Source organism: Harpia harpyja, chromosome 2, assembly GCF_026419915.1.
Source record: "Harpia harpyja isolate bHarHar1 chromosome 2, bHarHar1 primary haplotype, whole genome shotgun sequence".
NCBI lineage: Eukaryota > Metazoa > Chordata > Aves > Accipitriformes > Accipitridae > Harpia > Harpia harpyja.
This window is the reverse complement of record NC_068941.1, coordinates 71442473-71469225: the sequence shown is the minus strand read 5'-3', so window position 1 is coordinate 71469225 and position 26753 is coordinate 71442473. Positions and strand designations below refer to the sequence as shown.

Sequence of the window (26753 nt, the reverse complement as noted above, 5' to 3'; positions counted from 1 at the left end):
GGTATATATAGTGAAATGAGTCAGTACAGTCACTGAGAATACCTAAATAACCCCCTGAAAACAAGTGCAATAAAACCTATAAATTACAGTATGCTATGATACATTGAAACATATTCTTACTTGAATTGCTTTCAAATACACGTAACAGAATGACTATCAAAATAAATGAAAATAAAAACTAACCATTACCTTATTAACCTGGTGGATTTATTGCTATTATTTGGGATGATCTTTTTCCTCAGAATATTTTTAATATTGGCATGTAATGTTGATTCTTAGTTTTCTAACCTGTTTTTATTTTTACTTTTACAGCTATATCTATCTCTCTCTCTCTCTCTCTCTCTCTAAAATGAAATGTTTAATAGTGTCTTGGAAAGTTCCATAGTTTTGGAAACAAAAATATTCTTAAAAATCTGTTACTTCCCAATCCTTAGTGTTTTACTGGAAGATCTACAAGACAGTTTTATACTTAACACATTAATTGCAGAGTGTCAATAAAAATCCTGCAAAACCAGATCACACATTTAAGGAAAAAAAGACTAGGAAATAAATGGCTGAGCAGCAGTACTGCAGATAAAGTTCTGATAACTAATTGAACTATACATTGTACTAACTGTCCCTGCTCTCTTGATTGTGATGAGCTGCAGGACAATCCTCCACTGGATTATGCTGACAAGTTTTAGCCAAATAAAGACACACATAGAATTAGACCAAGCTGAGAGTATGACAAGAAAATTAATAAGCTTAGAAACTGTGATCTGTGAGAAAGGGCTGGGCTTAGGGAGAGAAAAAGGGCAAAGGTATATGGGAACAGTATTCAAGTGTTTGAAATGATATTCCAAAAAGAATGAACAATTACAAGGTTTCCACATCTAAGGCAGTATGAGAAGTAACTGGCTTACCTTTTATTAGAAGAGACTTGGCTTAGGTACTGAGAACCCACCCACAGTGTAAACTATTAAATTAATCTAGCATAACAAAAACCACGTAAACCAGGGAAAATGGTGAACTGTGAGCAAGGAAGACTCTGAAAAACAGATATTGTTCTTGATACTCATCTGTGTAAGTACTGCCCATCAGCCTTGAAACTAAGCAAGAAAGGCATATAGGACTCCTAACACTGACTCCAGCCACACACTTCTGATGTTCCAAGGTCAAAGTATGGTTATACCAAAGAGTTAAGGCAAGAAAGTTGAAAGAATCGGGAGGGGGAATCTCAGCTTTTTCATACAGAAAAATTTACATTATGAAAAGGAGAGAAGAATATAAAGTATATATTGCTCTCTACATGAAAGAAATTGTATTCCTAGCTGAGTAGTAAAAGAGAAAGTCGAGATTCTTCTGGTCTCACATGGGAATCTAAGCTTTGTCTCCAATATACTGGAGAGAAATATTTTGCAATATATTACATTTTCCAATATACCTATCTTTGCTCTCTTAAAAGAGAATCAATGAGCCATAGCCATTTTAATTTATTCTTTATCATGATGCTCTTCACAGGGACTGCTATTCTCCTCTTTTCAATTTCAGTGGCAAAGTAGACTTCAAGTTAAATTTGATGAAAAAAAACCACAAAACTATAACTTTACATATATTTGTTAATAAAATATGTATGTGTGTATATACATATTCTATGGTCATGCTGAGAACAAGTTTCAGCAATGAACTCTAACTTAAAATAGAGTAACAATTTTAATGACAGATGATAAGCAGCAGCCTGTTTTCTCCAGAGATACACACACTTCTCACCCTGGGAGAGAATGAGGGGTCACAAAGTCAGTTTCTCCATGGTAGCCACAGGCTTCGCACTTGGGAATGATGAACATACGCAACAAGTCATTAGGTTAAATATTGGACAAAAAAAGAAATCATGGAGGTAATAAACTCCCATGTCTAATGAAAGCTTGCATCTTGTTATAGGTTTTGCATTATTTCTATAGAACTCAGTAAAAACTTTGTAGGACTCTATTTGTTTCACCCCGAGTCAATCTGTAATTCTTCATTAAAAGGTAAAATAAAAATTTAGTTTTAAAATCTCTGCAACTGTAACAACTACTTATTTTTACTCTTCTTTATTTACCCATTCTTAAAGTTTAAAACACTATTGTTTCTGTAGACATTAATTTTTAATAATGACGGATATGTGTGTATTTGACCAAAAAAAGTCAAATCTAAAGAGCAAGATTATTCTTAGCCCTCTGTGGCTGTCCAAGAAGATTAAGTGGATTTATTCAGAAGAAAGGCACAGCTGTAGCTCCGATACCAGCTGAACCAGGGGAAGACAGGGAGCCCAGAAGAAAGTGCACCATTGCCCTCATATAAGAGTCTACCAGTGGGTATGTGCCCTTCCAACTTCTGACATAACATCTGTCTTTTTCTAAGCCTTAGGTAGCAGGACTGCTATCTGCTTTTTCCTAAGGGCACTATGTAGCTCCAAAACTAACATTAAGTTGAGATGTTGCACAATGTTTACTTCTCTATTAGGGGATTTTTATTACATGAAAGAAGAGTGCAACTTGCTCAAAATAGACAATGAACTAGTACAAATTAATATCCCAGCCTGAGTTGTCAGATCCTATATGATTTAGCATATTCCATAACACACTATCATTCTTCTTTCTTTTTGCTATGAATGTGCCACATCTCTGCAGGTTTTCAGAGAGCTAGATGCACTTTGCCACTAGGCAAGACCTTTTTATGGGATTCTAAAACTCCACATGGAATAAATAGCATAGCATGTGACATGTGAGCACCGTCCCTGACATTCTCATTGCAAATAGTCTCTTTTTTAAAAATCTGAGCTAGAAGTCTTTTCTTTGTTCCTCACAATCCATACTTCTTCGTTAGCAAAAACTTTTCCATGTATAATTAAAGAGCCAAAATTAGGAATTCTGAAGCTACTTCTCTCTGTCAGATGGTCTCTATCTCAGAACCACTGCCAACTTTTTGGTATGCTCTTGATAGTCAACCTTGCACATCTTCTTTACAAGAACAGAAAAAAATATATACTTTCTTTTAGCCCTTTGATCTGATAACTCTTCTAGCAAAACAAGTTTTAACTCTTCATTTGACACAAAGTATAAGATCTCTAAGAACTTGTTCATTGTGTAAATCCAGCTTTGTATCCACGATTGAAACAGTTTTAACATAAATTATGTCAATGCCAGCACATGAGAAATTCTTAAAATCCAGTGTATAATGACTTCTCCCAGCTGACCAGTCACATATAACACTTATGGAACTGATAATACCATTAAGTGTATTTAAAACGCTTCTGAAACAACATCTTTACTTAATCTACTTTTTACTTGGCAATTACAATATAATGAGATGATACACACCGCCAGATAACATCTCGGCTGAAAATGACAACTTAAAAAAACCATAATCTGTTTATAGCTTAAGTATAAATTTATGTACTAACCAAAGCAATATAGCCAATTTAAACAGATATTAAAATGTCTGCAGAAGGCTTGCTCTACTCTAATTAAATCCTTTTTAAGCAGATTTAAATTTAATTATAGCAGCCTGAGCATGTAAACAAATTTTCTGACATTTTAACACATTGAAGCAGCACATTTAAGTTTGCATATACCATTAGGAAGACTAGTGTTTTCACCCTCAGAACTAGTAAATAGTAGGATAACTTTCTTGCAAAAGTCAGGTAAAGACACAAATTCCTGGAGTATTTCTAGTTCACACATACACAGCTGCAGCACTGTAAATTATTCCTTCTCCCTCCCACAGCTCCATCATCAATACACTATACAGCCTTGTTTCTTAATCGCTAGCTTTGCTTCCTTTTCACCAAATGGTTTCTCTGCCACAATAACCCAACTTATTTCCCTAGATTAAGCTTCTGAGACTATTTCTTTTAAAGCCCGAGTCCCAAATCCCATGTTTCTTTTGTATTCAGCATCTGCTGCACTTTGAGACCAGGGGAAGGTTTTTAAACCTTTCTAAGGGAAATTCAGTTGCCTTTGCATCCACCAAGACACCTTTGAGTGCATCCACCAAGACACCTCACAGAGAATCACTGAACATTTAGATAGGTCCACTAAGCTGAGTCAGGGTTACCTGAACAGTCCAACATCAAGCACTGAAGAGAAAAATACTTCCAATCCTGCCTTTCCTCAGGGCTCAAGGCCCTAGAGGAATCCCATACTGATGGCTGCAGTCTCAACAGCTGAACCGCATACAGGTAAACTTCTCTTTTAGAAGGTAACACAGAGATTACTTCTTTTCTTTCCCATAGGAGATTTAGTCCCTCCCAGTCTCACGTAATACATATTAGCTAAGCAACTAGATTTGACAGACGTACAGTCTCATCTTTTCCTCTGTTAGTGAAAACTCAGGCCTATTTCACCCATTTTCCAGATAACTGACAGCTACCCATACCACTCAGCCAGCCTCAGGTCCAGCCACCTCATCAGCTACAGCCTGAAAAACCCAGCAGTTTCACTCACCTCTGATACTGAAAGACTCTTTCCTTTCTTGTTTGAACAAACTTTCTGCTTCTGGATACCATTCTGCCTCGCTGAAGCCAACCTTTTCCCTGCAGAAAAGGCCAGGGTCACTGAAGACACCAGACCAAAACCCACAGGTCAGGTGCAGCTCAGAAGAAGCCTTAATTAATTAGGAAGCAGGTGCCCCTGATCTGTCCACTAATACACCTGTTGGCTCGTTGTCTGCTTTGTATAGCACAAAGGAAAATATTCTTTCAGAGCAACACTTGCGTTTTTTCCTGTAAATTATCACCCATAAAATAAGAGTCATTACATTGTAAGAGTAATAGAGGGAAAAAAATCTTTTCTTTCTTTCATTGTGTGGAAGTTTCTTGTAACATTGTTATTCTTAAATTTCTTTAAAATTGCTTTCAGCATTTTTTTCCCAGAAATATTCAACATTGGCCTAATGGATTCCCACTGATGTCTCTGACTTTAAGAAATAAATAGTTGGGCCAAGAATGTTTTTTTCTTAACTTATATGTGGTAAAGTTTAGCAAACTTAATTTTGGCTTACTCCCTCTTGGAAAACATATTCCTAGATACTTATACTAGAAATGTTTAAAAGCTTTTCAAAGACTTCTCTGAACTTTTCTGTATTCTTTCTTCCCATATCCTATCTGTAAGATAGAAATTGCTTTAAGAAGCATTATTGTTTTAAGGGGTTTTTTTCACAGTTTTATAATCAAAAAGATCACTTACTCTATGGTTTGTTTTAACACGTAATACAGGCCACCTAATCGCATCTGATCCTTTTTTATTAAACTTAAAATTCCCATTCAGTTTTTGTAGAAAGGAATAAATTCTTGATTTAAAAAGTTAAATCTGGCAATGTTTCCCTTTTTGAAATTTAGTTAGAGCAACCAATGGGTTTCTTCTCATCTTGCTTGACACTAAAAGCTTCCCCATATTGCTAATAATTTCTGTTACCCTTCACTGACTTTTTATTTTCCTGCTATGAGCTCATAGTTTTACTATTTTTACCAGGTATCTTTTTGTAACATTCTAACAAAACCATATGAAAATGATGCCTGTACTCTGGGGAAGAAGTAACTTCAGATTCTCATTATCCTCCCTTCATCCAATATTTACCAGCTGAAGAAGAAAGAAATTCTAAAATGAAATCCTACTACAATTTAGTTTCAATCACATTTTATTTGTAGAATTAAAGTTTATTAAATAAGCATAGATTTGCCTTTGCTTAAATTTGACCTTCAAGTGCAAGATTTAATAGGCTAAAGATTAAAGTAAATCAGGGTGGTTTGCTCATTCTTTTGCGTTATGAAGAGCTGCAAGGAGGAACTAAAACATGAAATAAAAACAGAAGTCACAGTTAGCTTGTGAAGGCAGATTAAGAAAAAGTATGAGCATTAGAAAGAGTAAGTTATAAGCTATTCAAAAGGAAAATACTTACAGTATTCTTTTATATATTGCTCATCAGATATATGCGAAATGTAATCTACAAAGAACAGTATTTATTTGTGGGCAATCCCATGGAGAGTACGAAAGTTCCAAACAGTTTACTTACAATATTATAGCTATATTTATTAACAAATATATAATTAATAACAAACATATAATCCACCATTAATTTTAGCTAACATAATTGCGTACAGGAAAAGGTAATATAGATATGAATTATAATAAGCAACTTTTTTCAGCAAGTAGATACATAATATTATCGTGGTTATTCTCAGTTCTCTTTCTATTAATACCTTTGAAAAAGATGTTAATTAATATTAGAGAAACTCTGTTTGTAATGCACTGTCCCTGCACGGACAATGAAGATACTGATGTTAGTATCACTTTAAATAAAACAGAGACAAACCAACCAAGAACATCTTTCAAAAAAATTCCAACTACAAAATGGCATATTGATCCTTGACCCAAAATAACAGAATTTCTGACTTTCAGGGCAGTCTTCATAGACTTCATTTATCAGAACCTAGATTTGGACATCACATATTTTTTTAAACCAAGCTCAAATATGTCTTCAGACCACAAGGACCTCTCAGGTCAGGAAAAAAAAAAGTTATGAGTAGAGTAGAGACGTCTGCGAGATGTTTCAATTGCTTCAGAGTACCTGCAAGCAGAGACAAAGCACACACCTTCTTACTGTAGGTTGACATTTCTATTTCTGGCTAAACCTCAAAAGTGTCCAGCTGGGTGAAAAAGCAAACAAACAAGTAAAAGATTGGGGTGTCCCTGGCAGTCAGGGCCTTGACTCTGGCTGTGGAGAAGGTTCATTTTAGTCCTATACCATCTAGTATTTCATCCATACTGAGCAACGCACCGCATAAAGTGCTGAAGCAATCTCTGCTTATGCCCACTGACTTCTCCCTGCCTAACACCTCCTCATTTGGTCAAAATAATAATCAACAAAAATAATCAACAAAATTGCTCCACCTGAAAGGTAGGGGGGGATTTTCAAAGCGGCTTGAAGAAGACACTGGTGAGGTCTCCACAAGACAGTTATCAGGTGGGGAACGTACAAGGTAGCAAGGTCTGCGTACAGAACCTGTCCAAGGCAGAGGTAGGAGCAGTCAACCCTGGTGCTCGGACATCCTGGCAAAGCAGAAACCAAAATGAAACAGGCAACAGCCCTATTTGTTTAAACAATGCCTGAGAAACAAGATAACTGAGAAATAAGGTGAAAACGTGTGCTTTCATGTTTGATCCTCCCCTCATTTCTATTGTTATTTATATCACACTGGGTGTATGCATAAGAACATTTACATGCAGAATCTTGCACTAATGGCTGACTGTAGCAAACATGGAGATTTTAATTTAATCTTTCCTTTTAAGTGAAATTTATTTTTACACTCTGTATTAATGAATTTGAAATCAAGTGTTAATCAAAGCTTGAAGGATCAAGAAAGTAATGCTGAAACCATACAGAAAGTTAAGTTTACAAAAGAAGCTGAAGAATAACCTCTTCCCTGTTAAATTAATTCTCTTTGTGTTTAGGGCTATCTGCTCCCATTCCCTCATTCATTCTCTGTCTGGTGGCCCACCATACTCTTCTCCCTTTATACAACATTTATTTTTCACATACTTGTTCAGGTTTTTTTCTTCTTTACATTCTATATAGCTGTCTTTCTGCACAAAACTCCACCTAGAAATACAATTACTTAAATAAAAGGAAATCCATAGTCAGAATCAACGTGACATTTGCACACACCCCATATTTTCATTTAGCCTCCATTTTAAATGTCTCCTTTTCTACAGTTTGCCCTTGCTACTTGTAAAGGCAGTAATCTCCCCACTCGGGACTGTATCTCATTCCATCAGTGTATTATACCTAGCAAAGTAAGAATCTAATATTGGTTCAATACAAATACTGCTGTGACAATAATTATGGAAATGACAGTTAGTTATAACTTTAATTTAATAAAATGATAAGATCAATTAACAACTGATACATGAAGTGGTTCTTGTTATTTTTTTAATAATCCTCCAAATAATTAAATCAAATTAAATAATTGAAGGGTGAGAATTATAATTTAATCAGAATTAAACCTGTTCCATTCCTAATTTGAGTTCATTGCAGTAAAGCAATTTGTTAAAAGAATATTACTCAGGTTACAGCATCATGCATTCATGTGATGAAACGCCAGAACTAAATTTCCCATAGAACTCTAAGCCAGGTGCTTTGGGCATATGAACACTGATATGATCTTTAATTACATGATTTCATTATTTTCCTTCAAGACCTTTTTTCACTACATTTACAGAAAGGATGGTACTCATTTAACGAAGAGCTATTTAATATTTTCTGTCCTCCTGTTTATCCACTCTGTGGTCTCACAACTAATTTGTTGCACGCTATTCAAGACCTGCTCTGAAGGAAGAGAGTAATATTTTCCTCATCAGCTTTTTTACAGAGCTCATCATGATAGGGCCTAAATGTTTCATAAACATGACCGAATTTACTTTTATAAAATCTCTGCGACACAATTGCTCCTAGTTTGCAATAGAAACACCGAAGCAAAGGGAACTAAATACAAGTTAGGTTAACACTCAAAAAAGGGGAGAGCTAGTGCAATTCACATTGGATTTAGAATATGAGAAATTTGTAACGCTTGCTCTCCAGTACTGCCCAAACCTGGTGCAACCTAAATTCAAATAGCACTTCTAGTTTGGACCTCAGAGTTTCTGGCACACCAGTATTCAGGCAGTAACACAGAAGTGATGTGGTGTAAGCTAGCTGCCACGCAAGCTTTGACATTTGTAAGCACGAAGCAGCCTGAACTCCCTTACCCAGAGGGGCCTCGGCCTGGTGCAGTATGGGTGGATCTGAATGGCAGAATACTTGGTGCCAAGGGGATGTTGCTCCTACATACACCTATATTCATATGTTTCACACGGTTTTTACTCTGTTGGAACATATATTCTAGTTTGTCACGGTTTAACCCCAGCCACCAACTAAGCACCACGCAGCTGCTCACTCACTCCCCCACCCACCCAGTGGGATGAGGGAGAGAATCAGAAGGAAAAAGGTAAAACTCGTGGGTTGAGATAAGAACAGTTTAATAGAATAGAAAAGGAAGAAACTAATAATGATACTAGTAACAATAATAAAATGACAATAATAATAAAAGGATTGTAGTATACAAGTGATGCACAATGCAATTGCGCACCACTCACTGACCGATGCCCAGTTAGTTCCTGAGCAGCGATCCCCCCAGGCCAACTCCCCCCAGTTTATATACTGGACATGATGTCACATGGTATGGAATATTCTTTCGGCCAGTTTGGGTCAGCTGCCCTGGCTGTGTCACCTCCCAACTTCTTGTGCCCCTCCAGCCTTCTTGCTGGCTGGGCATGAGAAGCTGAAAAATCCTTGACTTAGTACAAACGCTACTGAGCAACAACTGAAAATATCAGTGCGTTATCAACATTCTTCTCATACTGAATCCAAGACACAACACTATACCAGCTACTAGAAAGGAAATTACCTCTATCCCAGCCAAAAGCAGGACATAGTTATATGTCCTCTGAAAGTAATACTGCTCTGAAAGTAAGAGTGCTCCATGTGGTAGCAGGAACAGAAGATTCACTCCTGAGCCACAGTCCTGATTTGAACTAAAATGCTAATATATTCACAATGTATAGACAACATTGGGTCAACCAACAGTAATCTCACTTTTTTTCCAGAAGTGATAGCACAGGGCATTCTTAATGCTTCTTCTTTGCTACTTTGCAAAATAGTCCCACTAGGAAGCGGGATGTAAAAGTGTACTTTTTTTTTTTTTTAATTTTCAAGGTTAACCAAAAAAATTGAGAACAAAGAATGGCTGTCATCTATTCTAGAGTACCACTACACAACCAAGCATGCAAGAGCCACAGAGCCAGAACAGGGAATACAAATCTCTAACGGCATTGTTAGGATACTATAGAACAGGAAAAACTGAGGTTCTCATCCTTCCTATGCAGAGCCTGTAAAATTGCACAAGTATCCTTGTGATCAGAGAGCAGGAAAAACAAAATAAGCACTGTTACAATTTTTTTAAACCCTATGTTATTAATCTCTTTATAATGAACTATTAATATATATGTCACAACAATGGTGAAATCCTGACTTCACTTAAGTCAGTGGAAAAAACTATTGACCTTTATGGGGCTAAAATCTTACTGTAAGAATTAAAATGTAGACACTGTCCAACAAAAGCAGAGAAACTCCACAGCAAATTTTCAGATTAATGTGAACACTACCACCTAACTACTAAGAATAAGGGTGACTTAAAAATAGTTCAGGCTAAGTAATAAATCTCTGTAACTTTCATATAGACAAAGAAGAAATTAAACAGAAAGTATTTTAGGTTAAAAGGTTCTATAAATGAATGCAATTAAAAGGGGTCATATTTTGCCAGTTGTTGATTTCATTTTAATAGAATTTTTCCCATAAATACTTGTTCATGATAATCATACACAGTATTATCCACCTCTTATGCCAGTTTAGAACTGAAATAGGATTTTGTGAGGGCAGACTCACAGTTACGTCCTTATAAAGTATATCATTGCTGCTCTCTGCTGGTCAAAGGAATTATTCCTTTATTTAAAACCTTGTAGAGGAAATTCAGAAAATTTTGTAGGAAGCACAGTAAATATCACATGAATAGGAAGATCTTTTATGGCATTTAAATCACCATCTCAGTCATCACAATGATTTGGTTTCATTGGTATGTCTGTATTCCTCAGACCATCAAAATTAGTAATAAACACTGGAATTACACAAACAAAACTCCACCTTCACAGACCATGACATTCCAATTCATAGATGTATACATCTAAAATCACTTTTGCTTGAATACTCAAATTGTGAAATCACAAAGCAGAGTCTAAAATTCCTTAGAAATCAAAAACGATGAAAATGTAATGCTATGAGGTTCACCAGACATGATGGGACAGTGCAATGTTAGAACTGAAGGCCATTTCACAGATCAAAGACAATAATTTCCATCGCCATTTCACGGTATTCATCACAGTGAGCAGTGTGACAATATTAGTGTGTAGATCCTATTTTTTTAACTGTAATTTGTTAACAGAGGCTGCTGACTGAAATTACACTGGCATCAAAGAGGTTTTACTTCATCTTCATATTATTAAAACAACCATTACTAATTTTATTTTGGGATCCTATAGGGTTTCTGCTGTCAGAATTTGTCGTATACCTGACTTGTATTTCAGAGTGTTGCTTTTTTTTCCAGGTCGCCAAGTAGCACTGTAAAATTTTCTTTTCATTCTGTAATGTAATGTGGCCCAGTTCTAAACTCAGAACTGTAAAGGTCCAGAAATACAGAATTTAAAGTTGTAAGTCACAGTTCTGTGGGAGTGTGAAAAAACAGAGGACAACTGTCAGATTCATTCTTGATGGATAAACCATATGGCACAGAAGGAGTTAGAATGAGAGGAGAAAAGTGAGGTACCTAGTGCACTTGTAGAGAAGCCTGACTGAGAAACAAGACATTCGCACTTAACGGAAGGCAAAGCAAGATAAATGCAATGGTGTAGAGGGTTTGTGGTGCAAGAGTCAAATGTAAAGAGAGTAAGGAAAACATTTAAGTAGTTAAAATGTAAAGCAACAGGGTTTCTGTTGTGCCATGATCTGACTTCAAGGAATGAAGATTTGCACAAGATTGAAATATCAACATTTTCTGAAATATAAAGGCATTGTGTCCAGACTAGATCAACTACCTAGTTACTAAGGAGGATAGATAGACAAAGGAAGCTACAACAATTATGAGTCAGAGTCTGAACAAAACCTCCAATTGTACGGACTATCTGCAAAAGGGGTAGTTTTAGATAAAGCCATTAAGGAGCAAGAGAAAATTTTGGTTCAATTCAGGTTTTCTAACTTCACCTTAAAGGATCTAATTGAATCTGTATATTAGTACTATGACAACCAGTACAAACTTTAATAGATCTCATTTATAATATTCCTAATGTTAGCATTCAGACCTTCATAAGTATGAATTACCTGGCAAAAGTACCCTCTGAGCCAGAAGGATGGCTTATGTGTGAACATCCTTTTTTCCCCAACCTGTGTATACTTGTTACTCTTGGAAGTTCACGCACATTTAACAAAATACATTACCCAGCATGTACTTAAGACATGAGCAACTGTCTCATCAGTGTTATCTTGTGAAAACCTGCTTTGATTCTTTGCCTCAGCTAAAGTGGCAAAGAATTTTGTCAAAAAAGAACAAACAAATATAAGTTTCCTACCATTTCTAGTTTCAAGCATCTTTAAGATCTTACTGGACTGCTTAATTTCTATTTGAATTCTGATATAAATACAAGTCTCACTTTTGGAGCTCTGAGCCAGGTAGTCCTCAGTTAAGTGGTGGCACTGGGTAACTATTGCTCAGTATGAATTGAGATTTCAAAAGCGGCTCCAAAATAAACAACATCAAATTACCATAGTGTGAAAATCATTTCCTCTTTTCATAAAGAAGTATTTTATGGTAGACTAAGCTAATTTTAAAATTTGCTCAACTATGAGATGAAAATTATACCAAATCAGTATATAAAAAAGTAAGACTCCTTCCACAAATCACATGAAATAATATAATATCTGTACCTAGCAAGAAACACAACTCAGTTTGTTCAGTTAATCAAACAATTTATTTAGCAAAGTACGGAAATATGAATAATTTATTTGTTTTGACTGCAAACTCATGTTTTTCTTAATGAAATATCTCAGCACTTGTACATGGACACATTTAGCCATAGTCTGGGATTACAAAAATTGATTTGGCTTTGAGCATAGAACATTAAAAGAAATTGCTAGCTAAAGAATATATTCCCAAATGGCTTAGCTTTACTTGAGGTCAATGCACTTCAGTTTATGACAACATAAATAAGATGCAGAAAAACATTTTGTGATTTCTGTTACTGTTTTCTAAAACTCTACTTTGGATTAAGTATCTTACAAAACATACTGAAGCGATTGTCCAATATATTGCTACAGACAGAAATCTACAGGCTTTCTTGTACAAATATATATCCATAACATATACACTTAATTATTCCAAAGCCATCATTAATGGCGAAAAAAGTACATGATTAGAACAAATACAAAATTACATTTTACTTCCTTTTTTCCTTAATTTTCATTTTTATGTTGTCATTCCAAGTTATCAAGACATCAGTTTCAAATTATTTTTAATTGTTAATATTAAAATTTAATCAAACATCCATATACCAACATTCTTTAATGACAACTGCGAGATTTCAAAATCTAAGCCTTATAAGTATCTAAACTCTGCAGCCAATTTCATTTCCTAGTGCAAAGAGCTAGGACTTCAAATCCAAGCATGAAAAAGCATTAGACCATTCATTACCTTTATCAAAACGACAAAGATTTGTCGTGTCCATCTCTATTAAGCAAGAATGGTTTTTAAACTGTTTCCCATAAAATTTCAGATAATTTTCGCTTGGCCCATGCATTGTAGCCAAACCCATTTTTCACATCATCTGAGAAAAAAGAAGATAATTCTAAACCAAGTCAACATGTAAAGCTTGTTTGTCACTCAAGCCCTTTACCTCCGTTCTTGGAGAACAGATTCTTATAAAGCGACTTTTTTTGGTGGTTTTGTGGTGGGTGATTGACATATTGTGATTGGGATCACAATCACTTGCTTCACCTCTCTCCCACTGTCTGAATAAAGTATGGATTTAGATTAAGGACTCAGGTTCAGTCTAGGAGAAATTCTGAGCAATTTAGGCTGTTACATGAAATTCAGAGAATTGTTCTTTCTGAATGCATCTCTTTACTGGATGCCCAAACACAGCAGCAGCAAGTCTGCCTCAACTCTGCTTCACCACCTCTGCATCACTGTGGTCAATGAGATTGCACCTCCTCTCCACAGCTTTTTTGACTGTTGGTTTCTTTATCACCATGTGCTCATTCAGAGCAACAGCACGAGGGCAGGCATCTGGATGTGGTAGAAGCAGTACACTATGGCATACTATAAAAAGTATAATACACATCTTACAATGTAATTTTTACCTGTTCACCAGCAGAGAGCGAAGAAATCAAGACTTCCTAATGATGTCTCTAAAGATATAAACGATCTGGGACCCACATCCAAAGAGATGGTAACCCTCTCTATAACCTCATGGCTAAAAGCAACCACAGATAGGTTAATTCAGCTACCTCTCTCACCATCTACCTACACATAAAGTTAACTTAACATCCAACTAATAAGCACACGATAATATTGCCTTACCAAGCTTTACTCCTCATGGCATTTACCATTTTACCTTTCACCTCAAGCTGATAAACCATTTTGTGTCACTGAAGTCTGAGCTCAGCATGAAACGGGAGGAGGCATGAATTGCACTGTGCTCTGTGTTAGACTCAGTGGTTTTAAATGAGTACCCCAGGAGACATAATGAAAGAACTCAAATGAATGCTTTTCCCATTATCATTTTCTGTAATGATTTTTGTTGTGACTGATAAGCTCCATCTTATTAAGAGATACGGTAACCATTTCAAATTTCTGTGTGGAGAGAATGAAAGTATGCTAAGACCAGAGAAATGTAACTAAGAAAATTGAAAAAAGAAGAGAGAAAGCTTGCTGTCATACTGTTAAGTGTTACTTATCATATATGCTCAGGGTGTCTTTGGGATAAAAGCACAAACTTTACAGTGGAATTCAGTTCCTACAAACATTACAAAAACTTAAAACTTCCTGGGGGTCTGGGGGAAACAGTGAGGAGCTGAGGCTCCAGCAGGGATCCTAGACACCTTCAAGAACCTGCCTGCTCCTTCACACTTTGGCCATTGCTCAAGGGGAAAGCAAAGTGACACTGACTGACAAAGGGCTTTTCTCAGGTCTTTCTAGGAGCCAAGCACTTGCCCAGGGTAATCATAGAATCATAGAATGGTTTGGGTTGGAAGGGACCTTAAAGATCATCTAGTTCCAACCCCCCTGCCATGGGCAGGGACACCTTCCACCAGACCAGGTTGCTCAAAGCCCCATCCAGCCTGGCCTTGAACACTGCCAGGGATGGGGCATCCACAAATTCTCTAGGCAACCTGTTCCAGTGCCTCACCATCCCTACAGTGAAGAACATCTGCCTTACATCTAATCTAAATCTACCCTCTTTCTGTTTAAAGCCATTAACCCTTGTCCTATCACTGCATGCCCTTATAAAAAGTCCCTCTCCGGCTTTCCTGCAGGCCCCCTTTAGGTACTGGAAAGCTGCTATAAGGTCTCCCTGGAGCCTTCTCTTCTCCAGGCTGCACAACCCCAACTCCCTCAGCCGGTCTTCATAGGAGAGGTGCTCCAGCCCTATGACCATCTTTGTGGCCCTCCTCTGGACTCGCTCCAACAGGTCCATGTCCTTCTCATCTTAGGGGCCCTGGAGCTGAAAGCAGTACTCCAGGTGGGGTCTCGTGAGAGTGGAGTAGAGGGGGAGAATCACCTCCCTCGACCTGCTGGTCATGCTTCTTTTGATGCAGCCCAGGATACTGTTGGCTTTCTGGGCTGCAAATGCACATTGCCATGTCGAGATTCTTGTCAACCAGCGCCCCCAAGTCCTGCTCCACTGGGCTGCTCTCAATCCATTCTCAGCCCAGCCTGTATTTGTGCTTGGGCTTGCCCAGACCCATGTGCAGGACCTTGCACTTGGCCTTGTTGAACTTCATGAGGTTCGCACAGGCCCACCTCTCAAGCCTGTCAAGGTCCCTCTGGATGGCATCCCTTCCCTCCAGCGTGTTGACCGCACCACACAGCCTGGTGTCATCAGCAAACTTGCTGAGGGTGCACTCGAGAATCCCACGGTCCATGTCACCGACAAAGATGTTAAACAGTGCCGGTCCCAATACCGACCCCTGAGGAACACCACTCATCACTGGTCTCCACTCGGATATTGAGCCGTTGACCACAACTCTTTGACTGTGACCATCCAGCCAATTCCTTATCTACCAAGTGGTCCATCCATCAAATCCATGTCTCTCCAATTCAGAGACAAGGATGTTGTGTGAGACAGTGTCAAATACTTTGCACAAGTCCAGGTAGATGACGTCTGTTGCTCTTCCCTTATCCACCAATTGTGTAACCGTGTCCTAGAAAGCCACCGGATTTGTCAGGCACGATTTGCCCTTATTGAAGCCATGTTGGCTGTCACCAATCACCTCCTTATTTTCCATGTGCCTTAGCATAGTTTCCAGGAGGATCTGCTCCATGATCTTGTTGGGTGCAGAGGTGAGACTGACTGGCCTGTAGTTCCCCAGGTCTTCCTTTTTTCCCTTTCTAAAAATGGGGGTTAAGTTTCCCCTTTTCCAATCAGTGGGAACTTTCCCAGACTGCCACAACTTCTCAAATATGATGGATAGTGGCTTAGCCCACTTCATTTGCCACAACTCTCAGGACCCACGGATGCATCTCGTCAGGTCCCATGGACTTGTGCACCTTCAGGTTCCTTAGATGGTCTTGAACCTGATCTTCTCCTACAGTGGGCAGTTCTTCATTCTCCCAGTCCCTGCCTTTGCCTTCTGCAATTTGGGTGTTGTAGCTGGAGCACTTGCCCGTGAAGACTGAGGCAAAAAAGTTATTGAGTACCTCAGGCTTCTCCATGTCCCGGGTAACCAGGTCTCCTGTTTCCTTCTGGAGAGGGCCCACATTCTCTCTAGTCTTCCTTTTATCACCAATGTACCTACAGAAGCTTTTCTTGTTGCCCTTGACGTCCCTGGCCAGATTTAATTCTATCAATCAGGGCTTTAGCTTTCCTAACCTGATCCCTGGCTGCTCAGACAATTTCGCTGTATTCCTCCCAGGCTACCTGTCCTTGCTTCCACCCTCTGTAGGCTTCCTTTTTGTGTTTGAGTTTGTCCAGGAGCTCCTTGTTCATCCATGCAGGCCTCCTGGAGTTTTTGCCTGACTTCCTCTTTGTTGGGATGCATCGCTCCTGAGCTTGGGGGAGGTGATCCTTGAATATTAACCAGCTTTCTTGGGCCTCTCTTCCCTCCAGGGCTTTATCCCATGGTACTCTACCAAGCAGATCCCTGAAGCAGCCAAAGTCTGCTGTCCTGAATTCCAGGGCAGCGAGCTTGCTGTGCGCCCTCCTTGCTTCCTGAAGGATCTTGAACTCTCTACCATTTCATGGTCACGGCAGCCAAGGCTGCCCTTGAGCTTCACATTCCCCACCAGCCCCTCCTTGTTGGTGAGAACAAAGTCCAGCATAGCACCTTTCCTCATTGGCTCCTCTGTCAGTTGGGGAAATAAGTTGTCATCAATGCATTCCAGGAACCTCCCGGATTGCTTATGCCCTGCTGTGTTGTCCCTTCAACAGACATGGAGGTGGTTGAAGTTCCCCATGAGGACCAGGCCTTGTGAATGTGAGGCTGCTCCTAGCTGTCTATAGAGGGCCTCATCCTCCTGGTCTTCCTGGTTGGGTGGCCTGTAGCAGAGCTCCACTATAATGTATGTTACCTGTCCCTGCCCTCCCTTTAATCCTGACCCATAAACTCTGGGTCAGCTCCTCATTCATCCCCAGGTGGAACTCCACGCACTCCAGCTGGTCATTGACATAGAGGGTGACACGCCCTTCTTGTCTCCCCTGCCTGTCCTTCCTAAAGAGCCTGTATCCTTCCATTCCAACACTCCAGTCACAGGAGCCATCCCACCACGTCTCCGTGATGCCAATAAGATCATAGCCCTGCAAGCGTGCGCACGCCTCTAACTCCTCTTGTTTATTCCTCGTGCTACGTGCATTTGCACAGAGGCATTTAAGTTGGGTCCCTGATGAAGCTGACTTACTGGCTGGAATTCCTCTGTGTTGCTCTTTAGGTGCTCTCCTGCTGACCTGTGATCCCTCTCCAGGCTCTGGGCATCTATTGCTGGCACTGGCATCCAACTGGTAGGAGTAGGATGGATTGAGGTTTCCCTCCCCCAGCAACTTTAGTTTAAAGCCCTCTTCACCAGCTTGGCAAGCCTATGACTGAAGATGCTCTTCCCCTTCTCTGACAGATGGACCCACTGTAACACTGCGTAAAGGGGACACCCTGGCACTTCCTATCCCCCACCACCCACTAGTGATATAAGGCTCATTTTAGGTTTTGCATAAGTTTTGAAGGGCTCAGCAGACCACAGTGAGAGTCTGTGAACTTGTGGTCAGTTTATTAAATATATACTCATCATCTGTCATGAAGGAATCCACTGCCAGCAGCCATGGGCTCTGTGTAGATTGACTCCTGACCAAGCATGAACATAAGTATCAAGGGCTTACAAGCACAATGATCTCACCAGTGCCTGTGACCCTCGGGCAGGAAAGCAGTTTCCTTGGAGGAAAGCAGGTAAGGTGCAAAAAGTAATCAAACGGACTGTATACATGGCAATCCTGTGACTATGATAGATATTATGGATGTAAATTGTCTCTTACAATCTGTAAAAATATGAGCGAGAGCCATTCCATATCACTTGACCTCACTGGTGAGGCCATCAGGATGGTCTAGACACAGCCTGAAACTTCTGAACTGTTTTATTGTCTACTGCTATTATTGGCAGGATATGCTACCTTGACTACCTTACCAGACTAACATTTTAGTAAGTTGTCAAGCGTTCTGCTTAAAGAAACTGAAGAGGAGAAAGTAGAAAAGCTCACAATACATAATGTGAGCCTTATAATACGGTGGCAGGTAAAAAGCATCACGTCACTCAAGACACTCACAGGGTAAAGCTTACTTTATTGTACACGCTGGCACTGCAAAGAAAAAAAATTAAATGCCATTTTATTCATGTCTGCATTTGTTTCTGGCTTCTTATCTGCAAGATAACAAACAGAACTGTGCAACTACACTGCAGGTCTGGGCTGAAAAGCCTAGAAGTGCTCTAACACCCTGTAACTCCACAGCAAATTTTCTTTAACAGGTGTTATCAAAAGTGAAGAGATTACATGCTGCAAATTTGCTCTCCACCTCTGCCCTCACTACAACTCAGACATTAAGTTTTCTCTGACATCTCCCATCTTTCAACACTAGTTGGATTTAACACTTTCAAAAATTTTAACTAGGGAACACCTCAAGCTAAGAATGGGAGCTATTCTCTGGTTTATCTTTGAAGACAAACCAGCAGGGTTCTTTGCTTAATATCCTGATAAACATGGATTACTACCATTACAGTTCAGAAAAAACATTTGGAAACAGTGGCTCTTTCTACCACGGCATTATTTAAGCCAAGAAAGCAAATTACATTATCATCTCTTCCATTAAGAAAAAAACCTTCGACAGTGGCCTCTAACAAAAGTTCTTCATTCTGCTGGTGATGAATGAACCACCAGAGAAGCCCTGAAGACTGAAGGGCAGGAAAGTGAATATCTGCTTCCTAGAGGGTGACAGAAATCTCTTTTCCCTTTGACAGAAAAAGGCCGAGAAACAAAAAGCTGACTGAGAAATTTAAGAGCTGTTGGATAAGTACATGGCAGTCAGTGGGTTACCTTGATGCACTAAAAGTTCACTGGAGGTGGGCTCAATTTCACCAAGAAAAGCAGTGCTCAGAAGCTGAAGTTAATGAGAATATTTTGCAACAGCTGTATGTATAATAACCTGAAAAGCTATCAAAATATATTCATGTAAAAGTCATGTAGAGATGGATTATACTAAGGTTAGTAACTACATAGTTCTTGAATTACATGCATTTATTCCGATCCACAAACAGATGCTTAAACAAATTTGGCATTGAACTGACTACTTATTCATTTATTTATTAACGATGTTTTTTATAGTGGGCTTTTTAAGATTCAGTGAAGCAAGTGAAGCCTTTTTCCCTTACCTGTTCTCTGAGACTTCTTAGAATATCACAGATAATAAGGAGGTTATTTGTATTGTTTCTTGCTAGTATTCCACGTACCTCAGTTTGTTTCCTTGATTTTAGCTTCTTTGATTGTGTAACATTAAAGCAAAAACATCACGGAGAAAAGAAACAAACAGAAAAACAAAGAATTAAGGAGATACCTGGATAAATAACTTGAAGGTTTTGGTACTACTGGCAGAGGTTGGGGCTTTTTGCAGCTCAGATATGATGGGATGAAGCTGTGCATTCACACAACATTATGTGATGTAGGCCCCAGCTGGTGTTAATGGAAGAACTAAAGCTGCCTTATCCTTCTCTGGGTCAATAAATCAGTGCCTGAGTTAGACTAATAAAAAGGAGAAAGCTGTTTTCCAGGCAGCAGGCATAGTTGCACAGCAGGTTTGCCAAGTCTTCAAGTCTAAAAGGCGTAAACAATGAGGAACTCTTCCCCAGAAGCATTGGTTTTAAGCCTTTTTATCTGATTGTATAGCAATACAACACTTAAAACACATTTAATCCGGTCCTTTACTTCCTCAGCATTCATGTTAGTGCATACACCTGTAAACTGAGCAAACTGTGTTTTAAGAAATACAGACTTCTGCGGTATATCAGATTCTCAAAATTCTGCTTAAAAATAATAGTGTATTAAAACACGGATAATCACTTCCACACCATTCTCCAGCGCTCCACGTGATTTGAAACAGAAAGAAAACCTGATGCCCCATCCATTTATAAACAGGCCTGCTTTTATATAATTAGGTGTGAATATCTATTATTTTGCTTTGCGCATATGCTTTCAGCACAGATTACTTTTCATCTCTTTCTCTTTTAATTTTTTCAAGCAATAACTTTAGTAGTTTTCCTGTAAAAATGTTTAGCTGTACAGTAGTTTAGCTGTAAAAACGGACAGGCGAAACAAACATGATTCATGAGAAATACTAAAATTATTACCTCAGAAACAGAGTCCTGAGTTTATTTCACAGAACAGATAAAAATTAAGCTATTTCCTCAGGCAGTGGTATACACAGAGTAACAGTAAAAGAGTTCTGCTTTCATCTCTATCCAGCTCTTGGCTTCTGTGCTGAAGATGACAAGATTTCTACTTAGGGACGGGTGCCCATTTAAAGTTGGGCTGACAACACCAACTACTTTCACATGGGCAATTGCAAGTGTTTCCATGTACTTTTATTCAAACACTTCTAAAATGAAGGCTTACAACTAATCAGCTCCCGCTGCAAGCCCTTCTGTCTTTCATTGCTGTTAGCATCACAGTCTTGTGTATTTTGAGAGGCATTTAGCAGCTGAACGCTGGAGATCAAGAGCTTGCTCTTGCTGTTTGCAGCTGCCTTGAGACAGACAAACGTGCCCCTCGGTGCCTGCAGAGGCTGTACCTGTGCTGGTTCCCAGCCTCCCTCCCGCCTGGGAGGTGAGCCAGGCTGCGGGACAGCCCAGGACCCACGCACGCAGTCAGAGCTCAGGCAACCTTCTCTCCTTAGACCTAGGAGCTGGGAAGCATCCCTTCAAGTAGAAACAACGAGGTTGGTTTTATGCAAATCCTTTGTATTGCCTTCACCTGAGCAAAGCAAGAGCAGGATCAGATCCACTTGCTCTGCTGCAAAACAATTACCGAGAGCAGCGGTTCTCTCCCTCAAGCTTGGCCAGGGGCTCATTTTCATTCAAATCTTATGTGGTGCTTTAATTGTTCTTAAACTAACTGTGAAAGTCAGTAGAAAATGTGTACTATCGTAACTAAATATAAAATCTTTTCAAAATGAGCACCTACCAAACTACATATTGTAAGGTATATCACTTTCTGTAATATTCTTTGGCTCCATATGTTTAGCTTAGGGCAATATGAATGTTTTCTTATGTTTCCGCTTCCTCTCTGCAAGATGGCAAAGAGTAACTCATTCATTTTTTTAAAGCTCCAAGGGATGGCTCTGCCAAGACCAATAAAAAGCATACTTATGGTTTATATGTTTGTTTCTATGTTATCTATAAATGTTGTCTATATTGCAGCATTTGCAGTGCCTTAAATTAACAATTCTATATTAAAATCATGTTCTGCTAGATCTTGAAAGTTTCCTTTTAATTAGAAGAAAGGCAAATCTAAGAAAATCCTAAGACCTCTGACTCTGAACACATGGCTATACAGAGAAAACAGGCCCAGTATTTGCTAGCTAACTTCTTCTTCCCTAAAGAAAAAGAATTAAAAATACAGTGTGACAAAATTGCCATGGTTACAAAGTCTTCACCCTACTGAAGAGTGATATGAATTAATATATAGCCTAAAGAATAAATATTTTACTGCTCTAATTGAACAGAAATGAGTAAGATTAATTTAAAAATGTGCCTTGAGGTTCCTTTAAGTCATCATCTCATAAAATGAACCTTAACACAAAACCAGAAATTTCAGTAACATTTTGCTCTCCATCAAAACGCTGAAGTTGTAGACTACAAAATCACTGGAGAGCTTAAAAGGATATGAAGAGTAATGTTCTAGAGAAATTACTCTTCAAGCTTTTTAATTGCTATGGAAAACCTACACTTATCCAAGGCCATTAACTTCAAGGTCAGCTTTAACTGAATTGTATCCCTGTCTTGAAATCAGTGATGAACTGTGTACCCTTTTCTTGCCATGAACTATTCCTTAGAACTGTTACAAAAGTGATACCTCATTCAGCTTACCTGTATGGATACTTAACGTATTTATTATTCTGCTGTTCGGCAGTAGGGCTGAATATCAGGACATTCCTCAGAGAGAATGGGCGCAATCTGGAAAGGCACATATCATTCTAGTACAATAGAAAAATATGTTGCCTCTAGGAAAGAGAAACCAAATAATTTCCTTTACAATCTTTATTAAGGATGAATTTGGTATTTAAGTATATTAAAATTTTTTATCATTCAAAGATATTTTCTCATTATTTTGTTTGGCAACATTAGGCAGGTCCACATAGTGGACTCTGAAAATAAAACAGAGGAAGTAAACTTTTTTTATAAAGTGTAGATAAGCCTTTTAAGATCAGAAGCTCAACGGCTTTTAGCAAGGGAGATACTTATTTATGTTCTTTTCCACCCACACTAATTCTATGCAAATCAAAAATGTAAATATAGGGCTGTTTTTTCTACCAAATTCAGCTTCATTTGAAATTCATTATATAAGATCTGTGTAGGAAAAACTAAACATTTGGAAAGACAATGTTGGGGTTTTCTCACCAGAAAACCTTCCCTAGACAGAAAAAAGTTAAATATTGGTATATAAGAGAATTATTGTTTATGAATGTAACAAAATATACAGTCATTCAGTCTTCAAAGATTGCCAATGCAAGTCATCCCTGCGTGCATTCCTTTCTTTGTCATTTAGTACACTCAGAAGCAAAACTGCTCTACAGGAAACATTACAAAACAAGTGGAAAGGCTTAATATAAAGAGAAATTTATGACACAGTGTGCTGATATGGGAGTAGAACATTGACGAGTTACTTATTCTTCAGCTTAATTTTAGGGGCTTGTGTAACTGTGACTTCAATTCTACCTGGCTTTGTAAGGCACAGGAACAACCACTTTTTTTTTTTTTTAATTGAAATTTATTTTAAACATTCTGAATTGACAAACCTTTTATTCACTCCTCACTCAACCCCATCTATTCCTCAGCTTCAACAGAGATCACGGACAAATACATGACAGGAAAAGTAGGCCCTGTTAAAGATGGAGGTGGTTAGGATTAGGTGCTTAGGATTTTACACCTGTGTAAAACACAGTGAGTGCAGTCAGACTTATGGTCTGACTGGACTTGTTTCCCTCTTAAAGATCTTATTTTTCTTGTCAGATGTCATTCAAGGAATGGCAGGTCACTGATGATGAACTTGGTATTTGATTTCAAGCATAGAAGTGGATGAACATCAGAAAGACAGTTCTTGATATTTAAAAGATTCCAGTTAATCGCCACAGATGACTTGTGCTTCACAAGAAACATGTGATTCAAACACAAGAATGCAAATGTGGGTCTGGCACTTCAGGAATGTGGAATGGTATGGAAAATACTCATAGCTACCACTTCATTCTCCTTTCTGACACAGTGCTTGGAGAAGGAAATCAGCTTAATAGATCAAGGTGGCAAATTCTTCATTTATTTTGACTCCATTGATCTTTTATTTAATGTCCCCACACATACTATTAACATGAAAAACGATTTTTAATACACTTCCTAATTACAGACTGTACACAATAAATGCTACAGTTACTGTGATACCCTTTGTGTAATCATGGTTAATGGAAGTACAAAATATGTTCACAGAATCATAGAAAATACAGCTGAAAGATAATTCGATGGGTCAGAGACCCTTTCCCTTAATGAAGGAAAAAAAATCAATTTATACTTTGGTAATTCCTGATAAATATTTGTCTCATTTTTTTTCTTTAAAATCCCCTATAAGCAGCAGGGTGGATTGTCTATGTGTAAGATACATGAATTGATCCTTCTATTAAGCTTGAATAAGGTTTTAGCTGGAATAGTAATTCCAAGAAAGTTGTGGACAACTTGGAGAAAGATTGGAAGACAGCAAGAAGATTTAAGACTAGAAGAAGATTTAAGTCTAGGAACCTTGACCTAGCAGGAAAGACTGAAAGTACTGGGGTTATTTAACCTAGAAAAGAGATTGAAGGGACAATGGGTGGGTATGATAAAAAATTTGCCATAGGAACCAGGGGCAATCTTTAAATCCATAGCACCAAGGAAAGGAAATACCTGCATTAAAACTGAAGGTATAAATGCTCAGTTTTCATATTAGGGAAATCTTTCTGTAGCCAGAGATAGTGAGGTGCTAGGACTGTTGAATCTCTACCCAAAACATCTCCCTGGAAAGTGGCAAGAACAGTTGACTCTTTTAGGGCAAACAGGACAGACTAAATGGCTTCCTGATGTTCTCTCCTATTCTGTTTTTCTAAGACTTTATCCTTTTGCTAAGAAGTTGCTTTCAATACCTAACTTACATCTATCTTTATCACATTTTCTACTCCATCCTATCCTGGTGGCAATGAGAACAGTTTCTCTTTTTCACATTTCAGCAACATTTCGCTTGTTTGAAACTCTGTGTTTCTCCTCAGCCTGCCTGCTTTCAATTTTTCCTAATGACGTCTAAACCTGAAAAAATATTATGTCTACTTCGCTGCTATTCCCTTTATTCTCACCCTTCCCTTTATTCTTTACTGTACCTTGTTCTGTTACATAATATCTAGTAGTACAATTGCAACTACGGCCACAGTTGTATTAAACTATTTACTAAGGAAATTCTGGTATTTTGCAGATACAGATGAACATGTAGTCAAATTTTCAAAAATTGTCAATAGAAGTCTGCAAAAGAAGGATGCTCGTGAAAAACTTGTATGCCCATACTTGCCTTAAAAAAAATTTCTAAGGCTGTCACTGTCATGGATCTTTAGATTAACAAATAGCAGATTTAGATGTTTATTCTAGAATGATACACTAGTGCAATCCAATTATTTTATAAATCCATTTGCTATTAGATAGTTTTAAAGATCTTTTTCCCCCCCTCTCTCTCTCTTTTCTTTCTTTTTTTCTTTATATAGTACAGCTGGAATCATAAGCCAAGAAAGATTGCTCTGAAATTCCAAAACAATGTAATATGAAGTATCTAATGACCTTGTTAGCGGCATGATTTGAATGGTGCTTTCTCTAAGTAATATTTATATGCAGCTGGATAAAGGCTACTAAAGAAGTCACAGAAGCCATCACAATTCCTGTAGATGATTACACTTTGACAGGTGTAATCATTCAATGTTGGTTGTTCCCTTCTCAGGCTAAGCTAATTACCACTGCATAGTTTTCCTGCTACCAGTATGCATGCAAAAATCCTCACACAACACTGTCCTGTGCACTGCAGGTACAATAGCGTGTTCAAAAGTATATTGGGTATCTTTAATACTGTAAAAAGTCTTATGATACTAAGTAGCACTTAAGGAAACCTGGGGGAGGAAAATGTTTAAATAGCTTCATGCTTTTTTCCCCATGCTCTTTTTCCCACTTTACATTCACATTGGTTTTGATAGCGGACATGTCAAAAAGAGAAGAAAAGCTCTACGTGTAATAACTGCTAAAGATTTGACTGGTAACACAAGACAGCTCTCTAAAATGTCGGGTTTTGCATAGTTTCACCTGTGTTATTGTATAGATAAGAGCTTCAGTCAGTATAAAGAATCATAAAAATTTTAGTAAGCAACTCAGTAAGCAGCAATGCAACCTGAGCTTTGGATTTACTGGACATTTTTACTAATATCAACCAAGGTTTCATTGGTCCAAAGCATATTACCATAGTTCAGAGCATGCTATTGAATAGCTGCATTACGTCTAGTTGGAGTAATTAATAGAAAACTGTTTAGAGCAGTGTATAACGAATGGTGTTCCAGTGTAATAACATAGGCAGGAGTAAGAAATAAAGAGGCAGTGAGAAGGCCAGGTAGAATTGAGAAAGGCAGGGAAAACAGATGCTTTCAAATTCACAGATTAACTGTGAGACTGCAAATTTATTATTAGAGAATTTTGACATAGTCAGTGGGTCTGAAATAGCGTTTATCAAAGAAATTTGTAAGTGGTGGTTAGGTTTGGAAACTGTCATTTGGTCTGACAGCAGTAACAGAGAAATAGGTAACCTCCAACCTAAGAAAAGAGCTGAGAAACAGGACAATGTGAACAGTCCTGGGGATTGCTAAGAATATTTATATCACAGTTCCTAACTAGTGTGTATGCAATAATTTGTATCAAGGTACAACTGTATTTCAAATAATGACCAGATTTTTGAAATGCCATTTTCTTTTGTGCCATCAGTGTCAGCATTTACCCTTAAAGTAGAAATTTCATGCCTGTGTAGCTCAAGATATTCATACCTGTGCATACAAATGTGTGATGTGCAGCTTAGTAAACATAT

The 26753-nt window shown here is 38.2% G+C and overlaps 1 protein-coding gene across 10 annotated transcripts in view; it reads right to left on the bottom strand.

Annotated features, from left to right (window-relative positions):
• Nucleotides 1-26753, bottom strand: part of KCNIP4 (potassium voltage-gated channel interacting protein 4) — a 474029-nt gene that overhangs the window by 179401 nt on the left and 267875 nt on the right. The window contains exon 1 of one of the 10 annotated variants that reach the window (XM_052780360.1): nt 4467-4487. The exons of the other annotated variants lie outside the window; for them this stretch is intronic. The gene's annotated coding sequence lies outside the window, so the exon portion shown is untranslated. Of the gene's footprint in view, nt 1-4466; nt 4488-26753 lie in introns of those variants that run through there. 10 annotated transcript variants of the gene reach the window in all.